This window comes from Pinus tabuliformis, chromosome 3_1 (genome assembly GCF_031772625.1).
Source record: "Pinus tabuliformis cultivar Carrire ecotype Pingquan chromosome 3_1, CPIR1, whole genome shotgun sequence".
NCBI lineage: Eukaryota > Viridiplantae > Streptophyta > Pinopsida > Pinales > Pinaceae > Pinus > Pinus tabuliformis.
In genome coordinates, this window is record NC_142301.1 from 936,058,368 (window position 1) to 936,078,335 (window position 19,968).

Below are 19,968 nucleotides of genomic sequence, written 5' to 3' on the forward strand. Positions count from 1 at the left end.
ATATATATGGAATACTTTAACTATACATTTTGATAAAAGTTGAAAAGCATAAAGTTTTCATATTGATAAAGTTGAAAAGTATAAAGTTTTCTACATATATGGAATACTTTAACTATGAGGAGCTAGAGAATGTTAGAATTTTGAAATTATGCTTCAATAAATAAAGAATTAAATGATTTATAATAATTTTAATTTATATAGTTATTAGTTTATTATAAAATTAATTTTAAAAGTGCAAAGTTTATATATATAAAAAATTTTGAGTAAGATTTTTTGGTATAAAATCAAGTTTTAATAATAATTGATTACACGTAAAAAAAAATTGACATGATATAAGTAAGAATTGAGGTTATATATATATATATATATATCACATTTGAGTTTATTGATTTTATATAGAAATAAATTTGTAATAGGTGACAAAGTTATTTTTAAAAAAAGATCATTAAAATACTAGAAGTTAAATATGGTTAGTTTTCATTGCTTGTAATATATTTTGGAATGTACAATTAGATTTAAAACCATATAAAAATTTCAGGGTATTTATTCTATATAAACTGACATGGTATAAGTAAGAATTGAAGTTATATATATTATATATTATATATATGTATATATGTATATATATATGTATATATATTTATTATAATATATTTATATATATATATATAAATATATTATATATCACATTTGAGTTTATTGATTTTATATAGAAATAAATTTGTAATAGGTGACAAAGTTATTTTTAAAAAAAGATCATTAAAATATTGGAAGTTAAATATGGTTAGTTTTTATTGCTTGTAATATATTTTGGAATGTACAATTAGATTTAAAACCATATAAAAATTTCAGGGTATTTATTCTATATAAATTTAATAACTCATGTTTATAATTCCAACGATTTTTAAATCCAAGGCATTTATTCTATAGAGATTTAACAACTAATGTTCATAATTCCAACAATTTTTAATGGGAATTTATAATAAAACTAGCTAGAAAACATGACCAAGAAAGGAAAAAAAACATAAAATGTTTAATATTCTCTTAAAAAAATTTGAAATGATAATTTGTATTATAAAAATTTGCAAGTGAAGAAAGTAATTTCCACTGAACAAGAGATTTCTTGGTCAACTAACTTACCATTAAACTAAAATTCTGGAACACTCCCAAAAATTTCAAAGCCTTATGCTCTATACAATTCAAATTTGATAAGAGAGGATCAAATGATTGTGGGTATTGCTCCATATTTGCTTCCAACAAGTTGATTTTTGCAAGGGTGGTTGGCCTGACACAAAACAATTAATATCCAATATGTTTGAAATAAAAAAATTCATGAATGAATGTTATGGGATGGTGCAAAAGGTGCCCTATAACTATTTCTCTAAGTGTTAACAAGGTTCTTTTATTGGCCATGTCATTCGCATCTGGATGACAGGAGAATATAAAAATATTTGAATAGGAGAAATAGACCCTTATAGTTCTAATTCTCTTCATCACATGTAGTAGTTTATTGCCTTGAGGAAAAAATTAAACAACAATATATTGAATGATCAACTGAGAGTCTCCCAACACCAATAATGACATTATATGCCTACTCTTTGCTAAAAAAAAGTTCCTATAAAAAAAAAATATGTTTATTCTATATTATTATTAGACAATAAACCTAAACCCCAAACATAATCCAATTCAACCATCCCTATTTAAACTACACTCTTATCTAATACAAATTTAAAATTAAATTTTAAAAATAACCATTTTAATTTTAAAATAAAAATACATAATTAATTTAATTCATATAAATTATTACATAATAAAATAGTGAAATAAAAATATTTTTAATATAGTTATTAAAAAGATAATCATAACATTTATTATTATTAAAAAATTTGTTAAGAAAACCTGCATGTAAAAATAATGTTCATATACCAAATAAATAATAACATTATTTAACTTCAAATTTATGGTTTTCTAGATCTAATGATTTTGAAAATTCTTGAATCTAATTGATATTTAATGAGAAGATTTTTTGGCAGAAATCACATTATAATATTTTTGTTGACGCGTTTCGAACCAACGAGTGTGGTTCATCATCAGGACAAGTTGAAGAATCAGATCCTGGCTGCAAGTTAAATAGAAGAGTAGATCATCCAACAACTATATTAAACTAGGCAACGACTATATTGGACTCGGCAACTAGACTTTCTAACGGCTATATTTGATTGGGAAATGGCTAACCGCACTGGACCAAGGGATAGGGATAGGAAAAATAAAATTAGTTAGTTAGAAGTTAGTTATATATATTAAATTACTAGGAATTGAAAGGACTAATATTTTAATTAAATAATTGGTAAATTAATTTAAGTTAGTTGCATAACTATTACCATATATAAATGAAGTAATGTATTTAATTAATATGAAACAAAAGGGCTAGTATTAAATTTATATCAAAAACTATATAATTAAATATGTAATATTATAATAAAGTTAAAAGTTGTGTAATTAAATATTTAATATTATATTAAAGTTATATAATTAATTATCAAATATGAATTAAAAGGGCTAATATTATATAAATAAATAGATAATTGTGAGTTAGTTATGTTATAGTAAATATCATAACCTGAAACTATTTTTTTTCTTTCTAAATAAGACTAAATTTATTAAAGAGACAAAAAATAATGATACATGGAGGCACCGGCCTCTGCAGAACTTGTCTCAGAGTTTACCAAGTATTACCAAACAATAACTGAAAAAAGACACTACCCTTAAGGGGAAACCAGTCCAAAAATCATGGTGTGAGCTGCCCACGCAGGGGAACCAGCCTATAATTCCCATGCATAAGAGTTTTTTGAGCAAAACAAGAAACAAAATTGACCCCAAAAAAACAACAATTACAACAAAACTACAAAAAAGACCCCTAAGATGGTGACCGGGTGTCTAAAAACCTGAAAAAAAAACCGCGGCCTACTAGGTGTCAGCATGTGGCAGAGGCTCCTCCACGATGAGACACCCATAGGCATACACATCTTCGACGTCTTGTTGTTGTCCACTTGTCATGGCTTCCGTTTGCATCTTGCCACCTAGAATGCTCGTCGTAGCTTCCATATTCACATCACTGCCTGGAGTGTTGTCCGTCCGGTTCAAAGCGAGCTACGTCCGTCCAGTTCAGAGCATCACTGGGAGATTTGTGAGTCCTCGAGCTGCTACTGTGATTGTTCCGTCTGCTAGTGCCAGTCCTGTCCTGAATGATGTGAGTCGGGTCGACAGTGCTCTGTGGCTCCTCTCTGAAGGCGACAGAAATGGTGGCGATTATACAAGGGCGCTCCAAAGTGCATCTAAATTGGAATTGGGTTGCATGACGGGGATTCATCATTGGCACAGAGTCATTAGGGGGGTGCTGGGCTTTCGCCTCACGCCTAAAACCAGTCTGCTGGGCATGCCGACTGCGGGTGTTGGGATACCGACCTGTGCAATGAGCATTAGTCGAGGGCGTGGAGGAATCCGCAGGAGTCGGGTCAGACGGGGACAGCGAGGGAGGGCGGGTTGCTCTGCCTTGGCTGCTACCTCTTCGGCTTCTCATTCTGTGCCTCAGATGGGGCATATTTGCTTAGTGAATTTCGGTACGCCGAGTGTTTGGAGGAGCAGGTGTTAATAGAAACTATTAAACTACATATAAGCTAATATTGAATTTATGTAAATGTATATATTTTAATATTTAATATTATATTGAAGTTATAATAAATATTTATTTAAATAATTGTATATCTATTATCAAGCATGTATTTAATTAATATGAATCCAAAGGGCTAATGTTATATAATTAAATACCATATATAATCATATAAAAAAATGGTTAGTAAATTATTATGAAAGTTAGTTTTTGTTATATTATTACCAAAAATTGTAATCACTAAATCAAACATTAATCATTAACCTAAAAATTACTAATATGGAATACTAATTAAATAAATATGTATATTATGAAATAGCTATAAATCAAAAACATTAAATCATTAATGTAATATGGAATAATATGTAAATATATACCTTCCGAATTAAATATAAATATATAAATAGACATATCTAAAATAAAAATACCAATCAATGATATATATATATATATATATGGAGTGCTAAATGAATATATATGTATATTATGAAATATCTATATACCAAAAAACTTTAAAATCTGGAATAGTGTGTGGATATATACTTTCCGAATTAAATATAAATATATAAATAAATAATTAGTTAGTTAAAATGAAAGTTAGTTTCTTGTAATATTATCAACAGAAATTGTAAGAATTAACTCGCAAGACCCTAACCTATTAATATATCTATCTAAAATAAAATCAAATTATATATATATATATATATATATATATATATATATCCTAGAGGCTCATCAAACCTAATAAGATAAATAAAGGACCAATAATTAAGATTAAGGAATCTAAAAGAATTGAGAAGAAGCAAAATCCTTAAAATCCTTAAGGAAGAAATAGGGTTGGTTAATTCCTAAAAAGAAGGAATGTTCATAAATTATCTGTTCATACAATAAGGTTAATGAAAAGGATTATTCATCTGGATGGAGTGAAAGAAACTAAAAATAGAGAGACGAGAAGGGAAAAAAGACAACGAGCAAACAAGGAGAGGAGCGAGAAGAATAAGGAAACCTAGGTCGGGGACGGGGGGGGGGGGGGGAGGGGAGCGACTAGGAGGAGAGGGTAGGGATCCAACAACTACTAATTTTCCAGCCATCATCTCTATTGAGGTTGCTCGACCTTCTTTCGATTTCTATGGCTTCCCTAAATTTCCGGTGATGGAAATGTGCCACCTTGGCAATAACACGGGCCTCCTCAATGCATACATGGTGCTTAGTCTTCTCTGCGTGTTCTTCTCATTAAACTTGATATGGATCACAGAAGCTTAAATTCAACAATCTAATTGATATTATTTAACTTCAAATTTATGGTTTTCTAGATCTAATGATTTTGAAAATTCCTGAATCTAATTGTTATGAAATTATCCTTATTTTTAAAATTATGACGACATTTTAATAAAAATATTTTAAGTTTATTTTTTAAAATAAAAAATAAATGTAATGAATTTCTAAATCTAATTCGGATATAACATTAGATTTTTTTTTTAAATTTTCAATTGTAAAATTTAATAAAAGTAATTAAATAAGATTCATTGTACCTTTGCCACTTTCGGCGTTAATGTGCCGGTGAATATGGCGATTCATTGAGATTTGCAACCATCCGCTGACTCTATGTCCTTGTCAGTACGATGACGAGATAGAATTTTGACAAGTAAATTGCCCATCACGCGACAGTCCGTCGAAGGCGATCGAAAATTTCCTATGAGCGATGGAAATATGCGCAGAAACACCAGCAAAGACTTCAGTTGAATTACTATAGTGATTTGAATTTCTAGACATTTACAAATTTATTTGGTGCAATTTAATTTAAAGATGAAATGGTTTTTTTAAGATATTTTTTCTGGTTAATTTTAATTAAAATTTGATAGAAATTTAAAAAAAATTGAGTTTAAATTATTTAATTTGCATAATTCAAATGCAGTAAAAGTTTTTCATTGTGCTAAATCTATTTATATATTCAAAAATGTATTTTAAATAACAAAAATATTGAAATTGTATTACTACAGTTTAATGAATTTTGATGAAAAAAACTATTTCATTTATAAATTAAACCACGCCCAATTTATTTACCACATTAGGACAATAAAGTGTAACTACCATACCCCACCACTAAGACCATTTCTATTTTTGGAACCGCTATAATTTTCAGTTACAATAGGTGCTGCTCTCTCTATATAGATATAGAGCTGACAAAGAACATGATTGGAGTGTGTGACGAAGCTTTTAGAAAGAGAAGATTCGTAATTATTTTTTTATTTTTCTCAAAATTCTAGAACCATTGTACCTGCAGCAAAGGCAAATTGCATTGGTCTGTGCAGTTTCTTAGTTATACAACATGCAACAATGCAAGTTGCAAAGAAGACAAGGTGCGATGGGTTCAGAAATGAGGGTTTTAAGCTACTAAACCATAATTCTTAGACTTTTTGGAGAGATAATGTTTAAGGATTTGCAAAGGGATGATTGCAAGGTGTCAAGGATATTTATTGATTTGGTTTTCAAGCCAATTGAGCAGATATGACAAAATGACTTGTAGCAGATTACCCCCTAAAGTACAAATTCGGAAGCAGTGGCTGAGGACTAAAGTGCTTTACCTTGTGATAAATCCGAATCAAGAAAAGGTTGGTTGAGATCATCATCTGTTACAATAAATAATCATCATGATATCATTATTGAGGCAGGTATACCCATACTTAATCTATAAGCCAATATTATATGTACAATGATAAAAAAGTCTTCTCCACTGATGATGGATGGTGGACCCATGCTTGGATGAATTTATGAACGATCATAACCATCATACTTTGTGATCTTGTATCAATTCTGAAATCACAGTCTAGATGGATGAAACTAGATCCAGGGTCTTCTATCTCATCACTCGATAGTACGAGTCTAACCATGCGAATAAATGAGTTGGAGTCGAACATGGTAGACACCATTTGATTACGGTCCAATGATGTAAGTCGTTAACAGACGCGAGAGGAACCATCGATAATGATAATGGACCTTAAGGTACTATAGTACAATCTATGCGGTGTGCATAAATGAGTTGAAGTTGAACACCACACAAAATATCTCGGTCGAAGGCCAATGATGAAAACCTGTCACTGAAAGCGAGGAAACTTGTCATTTAGGCACAAAATCTCCAAGGCACTGAAGGGAGTTTCTAAATCAACTTCCTGCATAATGAGTTGATGTCAACATGAAGTGATCCGTCGCAAGAGGGCCTTGATGTACCCCCCACCAATGACACGAAACAAATATCAAGATTTGAGACAAAATGTAATATGAAAAGCTGGTTCAGGAGAGACAAACATGGAGTAAGGCTTAAGGTATTGTAGAAGATGTCAACTGAGGGTGGAATTTCTCTTGAACACATCGACGACACTGAATGTAGTTGGCAACAATGACTTAAAGACCCATAATGAAGAGGTGATCAATAGTGAGGCAAGTGGATTCCCCAACCCAAAGCAGTCACAAAGATGAGGTGAAAGAGTGTCATGTTCAAGGGCAACTCACTGCCTTTAGTAGGTAAAATTCCTTGTTTTCCCAATTTCCCAACCATTTCTAGCCAGTACCTCTTTATTTTTTACACTGCCATTAGTAGGTAAAATGCCCTGTTTCCCAATTTCCCAACCATTTCTAGCCAATACCTCTTTATTTTTTACAAGCTTGAGGAGGATTACATATGCTTGATCTATAAGTTCATCATTTGGATGAATCCTTTTGAGTATTTTTAACGAACCTTGAGAACGATTGGTTCGGGCTCATCATGCTTAACAAGTCCAATGTTGTTTAGCAGTTTTATGAGTCTAGAGAAGGTGCAACTTGACTTGTTTTTCATGTTTAGAGAGTTTGAAAAAGAGGCAAAAAAGAAAACTCCAAGAGGTTCATTTTCATAAATTTAGTCTCTTGGGCTCAAAAACGCATAAAACAATACCCAGGCGAACCTTTTAGTCATGTTCGACTAAAGTATTCCTTTTTCATAAATAATCCATCCTAGTCTGGAAAAGTGTTAAACTTATACTAGGTGGACATATTTTCATTTACCTTGACGAGGTCAAAAAGACAAGTGCTCGATAATCTTTTCATGTTTTGGGAGTATGAAAAGAGCTCAAAGATGACTCTTCCTAGAGGAAATTGGTATAAAGGGTAGCAGCTGGTTCTGATCATGATGGAATTGCTCAAAACACATAGAGGTAAAGAGGTTGGCTAATAAGACCACTCACTGCAGCGGTTCCCCAGGCAAGGAGTAAAAAACCAAGTGAAAGCGTATGATAAGCCAAGCAGATGGTGATGGTGGAATGAGAAAATCAAGGTTCATCTGGCAGAAACAAGTTGATAAAAATGGAAATCACAAGGGATAGGATGAGAATGGTTTCACTTTTACACGAGCTTGAAACATGAAAAACTATGCTTGAAATTGGTTTTCATGCCTTAGCATAATAACACAATTATAAGTACATGCCCCCCAAGCTTCATTCCATTCACCTAAGTGGACTACTGGTTACTAATAGGTAGATGGAATAAAGGTTCATTTACAAGATCAAGTGAAAGACTCGACTTGACATTTACAAGATCTAATCAAAGACTCAAATTGGAGGGAGATCTGTTTCATATTCCTATACTTTTGTCCATTTGATGCATATGTATTTCAATGCCTTCTTGACTCATTGATAAGAGATATTAGTCTATGCTATGTATATCTTGTAGTTCTTTTGCTTGTTATAATTATTTGCAGGGTCCATTTATAGCGTTTGGAGTTAGAGCTAAAGTTCACATGCAGGGAAAAGAGGAGAATTTGTGTTGGACACAAGGTAAGTCCTTTCTCCATATTCTAAAAGAAAGGAAAGTTGATGGTTCAAGGAAAGTTGATTACCATCAAAATGTGTCCATACCATCCATAATAGATGCACCAATTTCAATAAGGAATCTATTACAAAGCCTTTTGTTTCTTGGTTTACACACATACTAATTTATTAGTTCTACTTTAGTAGCAATAGAATTATGCAAAGGTATGCGAGATTGAATTATATGCTAATTTATTAATTTGGAATGAAGATATGTTGGAATAGTTTAATAGAGTTATTTATGATTATATTTTAGATTTTTTTTATATTGTATTTTGTTAATTTATTAATTTGGAATGAAGATAGGTTGGATTTGTTTAATAGAGTTATTAATGATTGTATTTTAGATTTTTGTTATGCTGTTTTTGATAATTAAAGTAATTAAAAAAAATAATGATTTATTATAAAGAAATGAAGAAAAAATAAAATAATAAAGTTAAAAAATATTTTATTTTATTTTTTAATTAAATAAATTATAATAATTTTAATTTGCATAATCATCGCTTATTATTATGATAAAAGTTTTTTTTTTATCAAGTAAGAGTGGGACCTTCTATTAATCTATCCAATAATACATAATTTACATGAAGCCGCACCTACTCTGTGAGAGTTCAACAGGCAACAGGGCAGGCAAAATCTGAACCACACACCCAATCCATGAGAAGCCCGAACAAGAGAATCGGGGAGTTCCAGCCAAACACTTTGGACAAAAAGCAAAGAAAAGACCATGCGCTGAAAACGAGCCAACAACAAACCACACTTAAATCTCTCTTACGGACCTGAAGCTAACTTTAGGCCAGCTCTCTAAACTTTTTCGGGTCTGCAACGCCAAACCAACTTGCCCGAACGCATCTACACCGTTGATCACCCGATGTAGATCCAATGGTCTTCGTAGATATCGGGTGGATAAATAGCGCGAGGAATAACCACCCGATGAGAGTGGTTTTCTCTCGCCTCCTCACTGCTACGTGTCGCACGAAGAGTGGAATCGGGGCTTTCCTAAAAAAACCAGATACCACTTGGACCCCGTCTGAAAAACCACAAGTGGTTTTAGAAACGGTTGCCTCGCGGAATATCTTGCTCGTTCTGTCGCCAAGCGATAGCTGATAATAAAGTCCATTGGACGAATCATGAGCCATCCTCCCAGACCCTCTGCCAAACCCCATCAAGTGAAATGAAACATAACGACCAAACCTGTGGTGCTCCCCTAGTCGGTCCTTTCGCCACACCTCCGAAGGAATGCTAAGCTTTGGATTGCGGCTAGTACCAAACTGGGCTGCTGATTTAGGGTTCCCTGTCCTCCCCCCTGTCTCCTGCATCATTTAGGTCCATCCTGTTAATCCATAGTTCCATATCTTTGTTCACTTGACAGAGATAGTCCTCTAGTAGTTTTCCTGGGGGTTGTTGAAAAGTGTGCAACAAGAAATGCTTGTTGAGAATGGAACAAGATGATGGAGCTTAGTGAAAAGAGTCGCCTTCACTAAGTGGGCCCGCAGGCTATTTTTGGCGCAAGTCTATTTTTAGACATATGGATCATGTCTATGGATTGCAGGTTGTTGTTTATGGATGATTGGTCAAGTTGGGAAAAGTAGATGGAATTCTATTTTTAGATCACAGCGGAGTGACTGCTCAGTCTAAATATAGAACAGTCAAATATTATTAGCTCATAATAATATTTGGACCATAAACTTAATTTTATTCTCTTGGAGCACTTCAGGATGAGCTACGGATGTGGTACATGCAGATCCCAGAAGGAAATACGTGGTTACCTATGGGATGACTAATATTTGCATGCAGGACTTCAGTTAGAACTCAAGTGAGTTGAGTTTAGTGGACTGGAGGTGCAGTTGATGGAGTTGTGTTCAGTTTAACTTTGTTAAACTAGTTGTAGTTAGTCTAACTGATCAATAGACTAGAGATGAGTTGGGTGAATTAGTTATTAATTAATTCACAAGTTATTAACTCATAATGCAACTATAGAATACATCAGTTAACTCAGTTGCATGTCAGTGCATGTTCAGTTCAGCAGGGACAGGTGTTAGAGGATCAGATTGCTATCAGTTGTGACTATAGCTGTGCATGATGATTTGCACAATCAAAGGGATTGAGTATGCCAATGAATTGGCCAATATCAAGAATTGTAGCCTGTGCTCACGTCCAACATAGTGTGAGTGATTATTTGCAGGTCAAATACGAGTTTGGTAAACCATTCTCATTAGTTCTTTAGCAGGTATTGAGCTGTGGAGGCAGGCAAGCAGCGGGGGAGATTTGGAGATCAAATCTGAGCTGTATTGTGTGTAGCATGAGGAGATAGTACTGAGTACTTGGGATGAGTATTGTACTATGTATTGTTACATGATTCAATCAATATAATATACAGATAGTTGGGGTTTTTAGCGAGATGCTTTCCCCGGGAAAATACTATGTTGATATGTGTGATTGATGCTTCTATGTGCGCATGCTTGTGAATGTTTATGCTTCTGTAAATTGATGATCAACGTAGAGGAGGTTATGTATTATGCATGTTCCGCTTATAAGTGTATAATCAGGATAATCTCTGTGAATATGTGTCATATTATTCAAAATTTCAACATGGTATCAGAGCTAGATAATTGTAGAAAAAGTTTCTACATGGTATCAGAGCTAGATAAATTGTAGAAAAAGTTTCTACATGGTATCGGAGCGAGCTTGATTTGTAGAAGAGTTTTTTACAGGATATCAAGTGAGGATTGATCATCGGATCTATTATTCAGAAAGTGTTTACATTTTATTTCTTCAGGCAGAGTCTGTAATCGGGCCAGGTAGCCTCTGGATTCATCCTTCTTTTGGAAGGTGAGATATCTGGTAAAAGCCCATACAGTCAATCTCTGTACGAGAAATACTTTGTTCTCACGAATTCTAGATCGGAAGCAGTTGAGTTTTGAGTTGGTGGAATTTGAATTTAATTCCAAAGCAAGAAATAAACTCAGAAACATTAAGTGTGAGAATGGAGACAGTATGCCCAGGTAACTCACGAAGTTCATCCAATGCCGGGATGAGCTGGGAAGTGTGGGGGTGATTGTCGGATGAGGATGGTGAGTCTAGGACTCCTTGACCTTTCTAAGAGTTGGCATAGCTACCAGGACTCGGTGAATGGAAGGGAGAAACTGCCAGGATGGGAGAGACTTTGGTCGGATCTTGTGCAGGAGGAGATTAGACGGAGCACCAGAGACGGTTCTTCATCCATGCAGGATGAGGAGAACTGTGCCTTAGCGAGTAAGGTGAAGAAGGGGAAGGAGAAGGGTTCTCTTTCCGAATCCAGTTCTTCCAATGATGGGAAGAAGGTTGACAAGTCGAAGGTGAGATGCTTTCGTTGTCATGAGATTGGTTCACGGGTCAGGAACCTGTATGCTCTTGAGGTTCAAGATGCATGCAAAGCCTTGAGCAGCGAGACAACTGATGGAGACTTGGTGGTTGAGAGGGAGCGTATATTACCTCTCAACATGCAGAGCCAGAAGAAGTCTCAGACGATTGTGGAGGAGCCACGATTGGTGCAATAGCTTCAGGAGGTTGTGGAGGAGCCACAACAGGGGAAGCTGAGAGGAGATCGAGTAGAGACATCTACTCATCCAGAGACCTCCAGTAGGGGAAATATTCAAGCCAAGTGGACTGAGGGATCGCATGCAGCCATACCTCCAGGTAGGAGGTGGGGTGATGTGGATTGATCGTCCCAAGGAGGGGGGGCAGGATCCTTGAGGTACCCAACCTCTTGGATGAGACCTTGCTACGGGAGCCCCAAATGTGTAGTAGCAGGAACTGACTGATTGGGTAGAGACAGATGCGGATGGAGCGGCAGAGAGAACGACAGTGCAGGGAATCCCAGGACAGCGCATAGCTAGCAGGCTGTAGCAATGCGAGAGGCACAAGTGTTTTGCATAGTGCTAAGTGGCACAGAGAGGTGTGCAATGGTGCGAGATGCATGGAGATGTTGCAGTAGCGTAGATGTCAGAGAGGGAGCACTTGTCAGCAGCAGGTAGAGCTTCAGCATCAGAGGGTGTTTCTAGCCCAACAGGGAGGTCAGTTGGGAGGTGCAGTGCGGATGCAATGCTGGGAGACAGAACTAGCAGTAGCACAAATGTAGTCAGAGATCAAAGTGACAAAGGCTAGAGCAGTCAGATACTGAAGAGCACAGAGATGCAGAGTTTTCAGTTGACAGAGGCAATAGCAGTCAGAGACTTTGATGACAGAGCAAGTGGACCGGCCAGATGTGTTGCATGGAGAACATTCCAGAGTTACAGGATCGGGTTTGAGAGGAAGCCTTTCTTGTTGAGAGGGAGTGTTGAAAAGTGTGCAACAAGAAATGCTTGTTGAGAATGTAACAAGATGATGGAGCTTAGTGAAAAGAGTCGCCTTCACTAAGTGGGCCCGTAGGCTATTTTTGGCGCAAGTCTATTTTTAGACTATGTCTATTTTTAGACATATGGATCATGTCTATGGATTGCAGGTTGCTGTTTATGGATGATTGATCAAGTTGGGAAAAGTAGATGGACTTCTGTTTTAGATCACAGCGGAGTGACTGCTCAGTCTAAATATAGAACAGTCAAATATTATTAGCTCATAATAATATTTGGACTATAAACTTAATTTTATTCTCTTGGAGCACTTCAGGATGAGCTATGGATGTGGTACATGCAGATCCCAGAAGGAAATATGTGGTTACCTATGGGATGACTAATATTTGCATGCAGGACTTCAGTTAGAACTCAAGTGAGTTGAGTTTAGTGGACTGGAGGTGCAGTTGATGGAGTTGTGTTCAGTTTAACTTTGTTAAACTAGTTGTAGTTAGTCTAACTGATCAGTAGGCTAGAGATGAGTTGGGTGAATTAGTTATTAATTAATTCACAAGTTATTAACTCATAATGCAACTATAGAATACATCAGTTAACTCAGTTGCATGTCAGTGCATGTTCAGTTCAGCAGGGACAGGTGTTAGAGGATCAGATTGCTATCAGTTGTGACTATAGTTGTGCATGATGATTTGCACAATCAAAGGGATTGAATGTGCCAATGAATTGGCCAATATCAAGAATTGTAGCCTGTGCTCACGTCCAACATAGTGTGAGTGATTATTTGCAGGTCAAATACGAGTTTGGTAAACCATTCTCATCAGTTCTTGAGCAGGTATTGAGCTGTGGAGGCAGGCAAGCAGCGGGGGAGATTTGGAGATCAAATCTGAGCTGTATTGTGTGTAGCATGAGGAGATAGTACTGAGTACTTGGGATGAGTATTGTACTATGTATTGTTACATGATTCAATCAATATAATATACAGATAGTTGGGGTTTTTAGCGAGATGCTTTCCCCGGGAAAATACTATGTTGATATGTGTGATTGATGCTTCTATGTGCGCATGCTTGTGAATGTTTCTGCTTCTGTAAATTGATGATCAACGTAGAGGAGGTTATGTATTATGCATGTTCCACTTATAAGTGTATAATCAGGATAATCTCTGTGAATATGTGTCATGTTATTCAAAATTTCTACAGGGGTAACAAATCCCAGACATACCGAGAATCCCTATCCGTATTGGTGACTCCTTTGTTCGCCAAATGATCCGCTAACATGTTAGCTTTCCTTTTCACATGGACAAATCTGACAGTTCTTAAAGTTTGCAGATGGGAGTAGATGCGGTGAAAGACCTGCAAAAGCTTCCAATGCTTCGACACTTTATCAGGAGAAGTACCATTGCATATTTTCTTGGCCACTCTAATGGTCAATTACGAATCTGATTCAATGATGACATTCTGTGAATTTGAATCCACCAAGATTTCCAAGCATTGCTCAAGTGCCATGAGCTCCGCCATGATATTAGTGGCCTTCCCCAAGTGGCCATGGAAAATATTCTTTATCTGACCTTGATCATCTCTTATAGCACCCCCAAAGCCAGCTAACCCTGGGTTGCCCTTAGATGCTTCGTCTATATTAACCTTTAAGAAACCGTAAGGAGGAGGCTTCCAAATGTTAATAGCTGTTTTTAATTGGCTCACTCCCTTAATTATGCCCTGTGGGCTTATGGACTGGAGACCCAAGTGAAGTAGAATACTCGCCTCTTGGGGCAGAGGAGGATCCTTGGGAAGTGTCCTCAACAAGCTTCTTAAAGTGTCTTTGAGCTGCCTTAGAATTTGGTCAATTAAGAGTTTGGGCTCGCTTGCTTTGTTTTTGAAGATCCGACTATTGCGCTCTTTCCAAATATTCCAGATAACAAAGCCTGGAACCAGAAACCAGGCTTTATTAATGATTTCATTCCCTGAGAAGTTTGTCCTCCAGTTCTTCAAAGTGTTGGATATGCTGAGTCTATCCCTATCTGTTTGTCTGAAGATAGAGGCCACCCAGTCCCACATGTTGGAAGTGAAAGGACAGAGGTTGAGAAGGTGTTCCATCGTCTCCTCGTGTGAGCCACAAAGGTAACATTTGGAGGGACCAACGAAGCCTTTTCTTAGGAGATTCTCCCAAGTTAATATTTTCCTTTGATGCACCAGCCAGATGAATAACTTTATTTTCATCCAGTGGGGGCTCTGCCATAGTTTCTTCCAGACTTGATCAGGATTCATATAGTTAAAGCCTGTTATTTCCTGTTTAGCTTCTTTGAGATTAAAGTTACCTTCGGTATTTTTTCCCCATCTTAATTGGTCAAGAAAGGAGGATACCAAAATCCTTCTGTGCTCTAGATCCTGGGTGAGAGCCTTTGCCTGGGCTTTTTGAGGAATTTCACCATTGTGGCCTAGATCCTTCCAAATCCTCCATTTCCCATTATTCCTTTCCTGGTCCCAGAAGTCTTTTACCATAAGTAGACCTTTGCTATCTGTGTCACTCTTGAGTGCTGCTAATTCATCCTTATATAGATTGGGTTCCTGTTGCCAGTTATCCTCCCAAAATCGTGCTAGGTTCCCTGCTCGAATTTCCCAGAAACTATGTTGCTGAACAATACTTTTATTTTCCCAGGCAAGGTTCCAAATATGGGAGCCCCTGATTTGCCCTGACATTCTGATGTGATCCTTCTCCTGCCAATACTTGGCATATTTTTGTTTCCAAAGCTTAGCCCAGGGAGCTGTCGACTCCTTGATCCACCTCCACCAAAGTTTTGCTCCCGAAACTCTGCTGAGGGTTTCAGGGTCATGAAGCCCCAAGCCACCATGGCTTTTGGGCTTACATATCTTGTCCCAGGCTACTAATGCCCACTTCTTTTTCTCTTCTCCTCTGCCCCATAGAAAATCCCTTTGTATGCTCCTGATTTGTTGCTTAATACCCTTAGGAGCAGGAAGAGCTGAGAACATGAAAATGGGAATTTCCTGTAGGACCGCCTGTGTGAGCACCAGGCGCCCTACCAAATTTAGTGACCTACATGTCCATTTTCTGACCTTGTCCTGAAGTTTAATTATTATTGGCTCCCACACTTTCTTGCTTAGAGGTTTATCAGTAAGAGGTATGCCTAAATACTTGGAAGGTAGTTGTTCCCTTTGAAACCCTAGAATTTTGGTGATATTTCTCTGAATAGCAATGTTATTGTTAAAGAAATAGGACCTCTGTGCCTGCTGCCATAGCAAAGTCATTTAAGATGTTTTTGATTGCTTTGGCTTCCCTGACTGTGGGTATGCCCTGCAGCATTGTGTCATCCACAAATTGTTGATGAGTATTTGCCGCTCCATCCAAGGTGAGTTTGATGCCCTGTATTCATCCTTCAACATTTTCCATTTTGATCGCTCTGCCTAGCCCTTCCATCATGAGAACGAAGAGGAAAGGTGAGAGCAGATCTCCCTGTCTGAGACCTCTGGAGGGAGTGAAGGTTCTTGATGGAGCTCCATTAAGCAGTATGGAAAAACTGGTCATGGTTACAAGTGCCATAACCCATCTTATCCAATTTTGGTCGAAGCCATAGGCTCTTAGAATTGCTCTTATATAAGACCAACTTAGTTTGTCATAGGCTTTCGCTAGGTCCAACTGAATGATCATACCAGCTTGTTTGTTGGTTTTGAGAGAGTGTACCACCTCATGAGCTTGGATGATGTTGTTGAGGATTTGTCTTCCTTCCACATAGCTTGTTTGCTCCTCCGAGATGAGAGATGGTAGAAGGGGCTTGAGTTTATTGGCTATCACTTTGGAAATAATTTTATACACCACATTACATAAGGCTATGGGTCTAAAACCATCCGAAGTTATGGCATTTTCCTGTTTTGGAATCAAAGCTATGAAGGAAGCATTAAGAGCCTTCAGAACCCTTTTGGATTTTCTTGAGTCTTCCACAACCTCAAGGATATCCTGTTTGACTATCTCCCAGTAGGCTTTGAAGAAATCTACATTGAACCCATCTGGGCCTGGTGATTTTCCATTTTGCATTTCATTAATCACTTCACTGACCTCCTCCTCCGACACTGGCCTGTTGAGATTGTGGTTGTCCTCTCTGGTAACCAGCTGAGGGATATACTGAGTGAATTGGTCGATGAACCTGGATCTATCCTCTAGTGGCTCCTTTGCTATGTTGAGGAAGTGTTGTACAAGGACCGATTCCATATCATTGTGAGAGACAAGCTCAATCCCTTGAGAATCTTTGATCTTTGTGATTCTGTTGTGTGCCTTGTGAGCCATGGTGGATCTATGAAAGAATTTTGTATTTTTTTCTCCTTCTCTAATCCACTGTATCCTTGATTTCTGTCTCCAGAGAATTTCCTCTTGCAAGAATCGATCTTCCCATTCTACCTGCAAAGAGTCCGTTAGCTTTTGCCGTTCTTTGGTGAATCCATCTGTGATGCTGATCTGATTGATTTCCTGGAGCTTCTGCTCAGTTTCTCTTTTGGCTTTGAAGATATCCCCAAATTCCTTTTTGTTCCAATCTTTAAGTCTGGATTTGATGTGTTTAAGTTTCTGTTGGAGAATGAACACTCTAGTGCCCTGAATGTTCAAATCCTCTCGCCACCATTTATCAATGTTACTGGTGAATTTAGGGTGAGAGAGCCAGGCGTTTTCAAACCCAGATGGCCTGTTTCTTGGTGTGCCCATAAAGGTGGCTTCCAGCTGTATAGGCTAGTGGTTTGAACCTCCAAAGGGCAGAATAGAAGTTGTCATGGCAGGGCCCGTGAGAAGGAGGTCCTCTGAGATAATAAATCTATCAAGTTTGGAGGCAACTTGAGAAGCCCCTCCCCTCTTGTTGTTCCAGGTGAAGGTTCCATTTATTGTTTCATTATCCACTAGCCCCATGTTCATAATGAAGTTCTAGAAGGCCATGGAGTCTCTTCCTAGTTGTCTAATACCACCTTTTTTCTCTGAAAGAGATCTTATCATATTGAAATCTCCTGCAACGATCCAAGGCATATTGGGGTGTCTTGCTCTTAGATCCTCAAGGGAGATGAGAAGATGGAGTTTATCTGCTTTCTTTTGAGGTCCATAAACATTTGTGATCATGTATATCTCTTTATCACCTACAGGTTGACATATCATAGAAAGGTAGTTCTTGGATGCTTCAGCATCCAGGATTCCAAATTTCTGTGGATCCCACAGCGTGAGAATCCCCCCGCCGAGTTGTTAGCTTTAACCTCTAGATACTCATACTTGATTAGCCACTTATTATGAATTTCTCTAATCTTATCCATCGAACATTTTGTCTCCTGAATAAAAACCATATCCGGTTTTTCCTCTTTAATTCTATTACTAAGATTTCTTTGTTTCCTTCTATTTCCTATGCCTCTAATATTCCAAGTGGTGAGCTTCATTAAGAAAGGTTAGTAAAGGAATAGCTGGTGAGATCTTTCATCTTACCTGAGTTAATCAATAGTTTTCCACATTCGTTCAGCAGCTCATTCTGTCTTTTTCTTCCTCTTTTCCTTCCTGAGTTCTTTGGAGATTGTACCTATATGTTCTCCATCATTTTGACCCCACTGTGCTCCTGGCTTTCATGGTTTCTTTTGACTCCAGCTCCTTTCGATTGTGATCTCCATAGAAAGAGCTGTTGTACTCTGTCATAATCCTCTTTTGGCAGGGAGTCCACTCCTATGATCGTCCCTTGTTCCAGAAATTTTTCTAGATCTAGATTTTCCCTATCTAGAATTTCCTGTAGTTCATGGTCCTCCGTTCCCGTTTCACTTGGAGTCATCTCATGGTCCCTACTTATTTCCATACAACTTGGTATATCGTCCTTTTGCTGGTTGTCTACGGTGATATCCTCCATGTCAGCTATCTTTTCCTGCTCCTTGATTATGTTCTCCATGTCCTGGACTGTTTCCTTGTTTCCCACTTCTTCCTCCAGGATCTTGAAACGATTATGTCTTGATTGTTTATCCTCATTTAGTTTCTTTTGTGGACGTTTACCACCTTTCCCTTTGCCCCCAACCTTAGTGAAGCCCTCGTGATTTCTATCCGCAGTGGTTTTCACATTACCTTCCATATTGATTGTTGGGCAGTCTCTGAATAAATGCCCATGTTCATGGCATTTGTGGCACCTAAATGGGATGTGCTCATAGTCCATAGTCTGCACCCATTCTTCATCATACACTTCTAAAATTATCGCTTCCGGAAGGGCTCCAGATAGGTCCATTTCCACACATATTCAGGCGAAGGAGGTATATTCCTTTTAGAGTCACCTCTGAGATCTTTAGAAAGTGCCCCAAATTATTGCCTATTGTTTTCAAAGATTCTGGTAGCCAATAATCCAGAGGAAGGGAGTATAGTCTGATCCATACCGGTACCGATGTGAATGTTTCACGTTCTGGGACAAAGTTCATCATCCATGGCCACATGTAGAGTCTTGCAGCAGCGTAGAAATAAGGCCCCCCTTCGAACACTCTATCTTTGTCCTCTAGGCTCGTGAACACCACTGTGAAGAATCCCTTAGAGCCCAGATGGAGGTGTATTTCCCCCTTTGGCTTCCAGTGGCTCCTTATCCAGACGTGTAACGCCCTCTCTGTCGGCCATAACCCCATGAATTTGCATATGATCACATGTTCTGTCATATGATCTCTATGTGCTTGAAGCGCTGGATCGCTCAATATGACCCGGGGAATAGTGCTCGACTTGGGTTTGTAGACCCCGGTTGTCCTTATGGAAGCAGGTTTTTCACTGCTGCCCCCATTCTCCTTCTCCGTACCCCTTTCTTGCTGATCCCCTTCTTGTTCTTGAAGTCTGTTTCTTCCCAATGTTTCCTTGCTTCTTACCTCTGAAACCTTCTCCAGAGGTTTTTTGAAATGCTGCTTCCCCACTTCCTTACTTCTATCTGTAACTACCTGACTGTAGGAGGGAGCAGCACTCCCCCCTGCGTGTCCCGCCATGGTACCCAAAATCAAAACCCTAGCGCCAACTCCAACCCTAGCTCAAGCTTCGCCATTCGAATATCAATTATTATGATAAAAGTTGAAAAGCATAAAGTTTTCTAATTTATATGGAATACTTTAACTATAGCGGAGCTTGAATATGATCAAAGTTGAAAAGCATG